The following is a 6,000-nucleotide window of genomic DNA, read 5'->3' on the forward strand; positions in this document are numbered from 1 at the left end:
ATTCACTTACGATGATACTAATTGCAGTCAAAAATGCTTAAGCGTTTCAACTTTTCCAATAGATCAACTTATAAAACTAAAAACGTTAAAAATTATGAAACTAAATTAAAATACAAGTTAACATTTCGCCTGAAACTAGTTATTTACTTATGATAAATAAAATAAAATAAGTGATATTAAAAAATAAAGTTAAACTTACTTATCAATAACACGTTAAAGAATCGAAACCGAATACTTATTAAACATTTTACTAATAAATATATTACTTTTCTATGTGTTTTGTATTGTGAAAAAAATTAGGTTAAAATTTTTTTCATTACTCACACAATGTAAAATTTTGCATCTTCATTTATGTTTTCTAAAAATAAATGACTTTTTGTAATTTTTTTTTAAATACTTCAAAATATAGTAAATCACGGCAATAAGACTTAATAAACGTTTTGAAACATATTTAACCACTTAAAATTATTTATAAAATAGCTCAATTGTTTACATTTATATCGCATGATATTGCAATTTAATAACAAATCTAAAAATTAAATCGTAGTTCGTAGCACAAAGCATCAAAAATATATCACTCGAGCGAACAAAAAGTTTTTAAATTCTTTATATAAACTTTTATAATTTGTTTAAATTAAAAAAAAAATTACAATATACCAAAAACAGTAGCTGTTTACAATGTTGTGTTTTTAAAGTTTGTTTATAGAAACATTTGAACTTAATTTAAAACTTTAAAAAGTTAAAATTAAGTAGTAAAGATAAATAAAGTAAATATATAATTAAGTATAACTTAAAACACTAGAAAGCAAACACAAAAGTAAAATATTATTTTAAAAGAGTTTACCTTCTGAGTAATTAACTTTGTTAGAATTTTTTTTGCTCAAAATCTACGTGAGAGAGCAATTTTTGCCTTTAAATATAACAAATTTTAGTTTTAATTTAAATTAAATATTTCTGAATTCTTAAGTGATAAAAAGAAAATAACTTTGTTTTATAAATGTAAAGAATAATAAAGCCATTAAGTTTGACTTTAAATAGGTTGTAAGTTAAAAAAAATCTTATTTAGTTTATAAATACACTTTTGGACTAATTATAAACTTAAAAAGTAGTTTAACTAATATATATATACCAAAAGCTTATGAAAAAAATGTTTGCTTCTAAAAACTTTTTTTAAATTTAAAATTTAATCAGAAATATTTTTAAAGTCTATCTTAATGATGTCACGCTAGATTACCAGTAAACGTTTTATAAACATATAGTGATAATAAAAACTAGATCTCGTGACATACTCTATAAGAACTACATCTATATTTTTACCACATTCTTGTGGCTTCAAACAATCATATAAAAGATTTCTTGTATATTCTGCACAATTAACTTTAGTATTAGCACAAAATTATGTTGGAGACGCAGTCAAATGAAGTTTTAAAGTTTTTCATTAACGACTTTAAATTATGTTTTTATCAAAAGTAAGGTAAAATATACATAGGTTAAAAAAATTACTAAAATTAACATTAAAATTAAAACTAAATATAAACACAGTTTGTATTTAAAAGTAAATTATTTTGTCTGCTAAGCATATAAAAACAAAAAAAAAAACTTTATTTACATTAAAACAACATACTTATCAGTTTTACACCAAACTATTTATTTTGTTTAGTTATTTTTTTTTGTTTAGTTTTGTTAACAAAACTGTTGTAATAAACTTTAAACGGTATGCAAAAATATTTTGATCATTCAGACTAATTATTATGTTTTATATAAAATTAAACTAAGTTGTGCATTTTTGAACCTTTAACAATTTATATTGCTAGGTATATAATACACGATCTGACTTTTTAAAATCTAGTCATTAATTTACTCTTGAGTTAACAAGTAAAATCTTTATTTTTTTTTTAAGTTTGTTTTAAGTGTTTAAATATTTATAACAAATCCTAACAATAAAGCAATCTAAAACAACTTGACGATTTTTATGATGAATAAACTTTTATAAGTTTAAAATATTTTAGAATTAATTTTATTGAATATTATCCAGAATTTTGTAACTTAACAAATGATTTAATTGATTTATTGTAAGATTCACATTTTAAATATCAATTGAAATGTTGCACTAAACAATATGACGCCTATAAAATAAAAAATTTTAATAATAACAGTGTTTTTAAATATTTTAAAGTAAAAGAATTGTCTAAATTGATGTAAATATTAATTTTCTCAAAGTACACTCATAAGTAAATTTGAACAGAACAACTATATGTAAGTTAAATGTTTTTGCCACAAAAGTTTTTAGAATGCCACAAATAACTGTGATAAATAACATTTACTCTACTTTAAAAAAAAATTAAGTTTTTATTAATGTTTAGATTTTTATACTTAAATTTAATCAAACTTTTATTTAAATTTAGATTTACAAAAAAGAAAAAGTTATTAGATTTTTTAAGTTTATTCACACAAATTTATTAACAAAATCTAATACCTTCTTTATAACGTAATAAACATCATATACTTAGATATTTATAAAATTAAGTGTAACATAATACGTTATTTTAGTTTGAACACATTTGCTTAATGTAAACTTACAAATATAAATCAGCTTAACTTATATATTATAATTTGAAAAAGTCGGTTAGTTTAAAGACTAAAAGTAAGGCTAATAAAGAACCAAATTTAAAAAATGCAGATTTGCTAAAAATTTTATATATTTAAAATATACAAAAAATTTGTTTAAAAAGTGAAAACAAACTTATCAACTTATGCTAACAAAACAAAGAAATATCTAACAATCATGGACTCATGGAGATATTTCTTTGCTTGTTTATAGCAAGTAAAGAAATATCTCCATGAGTCCATGATTGTTAGATATTGTTGAGTAATATTTGTATTTCTCACTATGTAAATAAATAATCTACTTTAACAATAAAACCATTTTTTTTATTTTATACAACAAACCATATTGGGATACTGAATTATTTCATAAACTATAGATAAAGTCTTAGGATATCAATTAATTTAAATTAAAAATATTAATACTTTACTATTAATTAATTGGAAAACGTATTCTATTTCAACTGCAAGAAAAAGATAATTAAATAAATCAGTTACAAATACAATTTTTAACAAAATTATAAACTTTAAAGCAGTTTAATTAAGAAACTTACCAAAAGTTGATCAGAAAAATATTGTGCTTTTTATCACGTTTTCAAAACTTTTTAAATTAAAGTTTTCATCAAACACGTTATTTCAAAATTTTACTTAATAATGGCATGATGCATTTACAGTGAACATTAAGTTCATTTTAGAAAATAAGTTAAAGCCAGACATTTTAAATAAAAATTTAATCTTATTTTAAAACTAAAAATCTATTTCTTTAGCTTTTACTTTTATCACATGTTTGTGACTTAAAAGGTCATAGTAAATAAACTTCTAGGAAAGTTTTTTCCAATATATTGATATTAGCACAAAGTTATGTTGTAGTCATTGTCAAAAGAATTTTTAAAGTTTTGATGCTTCTTCAAATAACTTAAAATAAGCTTTTTATGATGAGTAAGTTAAGTTTCATTTTTTTATCAAAGCAAGTTATAAATTTATCAAACGTTTAAATCTAAACTATATTGTTTAAGAAAGCTTAAAAAGTAAAACGAATATAAAACTTTAAAATATTAAAAAACATAGTAATCAGCTTTTAACAAAGTTATTTTCTATGTACAATTTTATAAACAAAAATTGTTGTTATAAAATTCAATATTAAAAAAAAAATTGTGCTTAAAAAATAATAGTATACTTAAAACGTTTAACAACTTGTATCTAATAAAGCGACAATTTAGCTTGAAGTGTAGTAAATGGTGCGATTTTTTTAAATCCTTAATACTTATTTACTTACGTCTGATGATTAGTTTTTATTTATTTATTTTAAGAGTTATAATTGCTTCTGAAAACAAAATATTTGTAAAAGAAAAATAATCTATGCTTATTTTTAATGATAAAAATAAGCCAAGCTGCTATATTTGTTTAAATAATAATTACTTATAAGTAATAGATTAGAAAATAACATGTTAGTTACTGATATTAAATTTAAAAATATCTCATTGTAATCTAAAATTGTGTTATAATCAATTATGTTCGAAAGTAAAACTATTTAAAATTTCTTTTTATGAAATGCAATAGATATAGTTTTCACCTACATGTGACTTTAAATACTGAAGCTCGTGATGAAGAAAATTCAATAAATTTCATTACAATATATTATTCTCACTAAAGTCAAAGTTTGTGTGATAAATGCAATAGCATCAGTGATTGTTTAATTGTTGTAAAATTACAGTGAAAAAGTATTTTATGTTAAATTTTTTTCATGTTTGTTATATACAATCTTCTATCTATAAATCTTTAAATATTCTTATTTATTAAAGTGTGAAACATATATAAAAGATCATATAATTAAACTATTGACTTGTATTTTATATAATGTTAAATACAAAAACAGATTTTTAACAATTTATTTTGTTAACAGCTTTTTTTTTGGTGATTAAAATTTTTAACCTTAATTAAAAATTTACAATTATAGTTAAATTGTTAAATCATTATTTACATTATAAGTTTACACGTTTTGTAAGAAAATGTAATCTCTCTACAAATATTTTAAGGTTAATTTTTAACCTTTTTTTTTCAAAATTTTGCATTAATAACTATTTGAGTCTTTTTTTTAGTTCATCTTTAAATAACACTTATTCAAAAGTTAATTGATAATAAATAATGAACTTCACCACATGACCAACAACAATATCCGAAACAACCAACGACCTGCTTCGTCCTTATTAAAACTCCTCAAGTAGGCATAGTCACATTAAAGTGATTTTGTGATATAACTAAGCAGCCTAAAGTTGCATTAGATCTACCGTTGAAAGTTAATTCCAAAAATTTACGCAGCCTAAATGTTCAGAGCTTAAAATCGAAGACATGTCAACATATTGCGAGATTGTAATCTACGCTCCTTTGATCAGTTACACCCAGTATTTAATTTAACCATCATCAACAGAGTATTAAGAACAAGTTTTATTTTAATAACAAAAAAGTTATTTATTAAAGTGTGAAACATATATAAAAGATCATATAATTAAACTATTGACTTGTATTTTATATAATGTTAAACACAAAAACAGATTTTTAACAATTTATTTTGTTAACAGCTTTTTTTTTGGTGATTAAAATTTTTAACCTTAATTAAAAATTTACAATTATAGTTAAATTGTTAAATCATTATTTACATTATAAGTTTACACGTTTTGTAAGAAAATGTAATCTCTCTACAAATATTTTAAGGTTAATTTTTAACCTTTTTTTTTCAAAATTTTGCATTAATAACTATTTGAGTCTTTTTTTTAGTTCATCTTTAAATAACACTTATTCAAAAGTTAATTGATAATAAATAATGAACTTCACCACATGACCAACAACAATATCCGAAACAACCAACGACCTGCTTCGTCCTTATTAAAACTCCTCAAGTAGGCATAGTCACATTAAAGTGATTTTGTGATATAACTAAGCAGCCTAAAGTTGCATTAGATCTACCGTTGAAAGTTAATTCCAAAAATTTACGCAGCCTAAATGTTCAGAGCTTAAAATCGAAGACATGTCAACATATTGCGAGATTGTAATCTACGCTCCTTTGATCAGTTACACCCAGTATTTAATTTAACCATCATCAACAGAGTATTAAGAACAAGTTTTATTTTAATAACAAAAAAGTTCACCTCACTACCAACAACAACCTACGACAGAGTATTAAGTTGATAGTACAAATGTTTTAAATTTTTATTGACTACTTTTGAAGTTTTTTATGCCTCGAGACAAGATCGAGTTAACATAAAAGCTCATTATACAACTTCATCCATCAAGCTACATGCTTTTGATAGACTTATTGAAACTTGTCAATCAGTCGCATTCTATAAAACTTGCAGTCGTCAGTCTACAAACGGTCAGTAAGTAAACCTTGTGTAATAT

The sequence above is a fragment of the Thalia democratica genome, chromosome 3 (genome assembly GCF_965202585.1).
Source record: "Thalia democratica chromosome 3, ktThaDemo2.hap1.1, whole genome shotgun sequence".
NCBI classification, from domain to species: Eukaryota; Metazoa; Chordata; class Thaliacea; order Salpida; family Salpidae; genus Thalia; species Thalia democratica.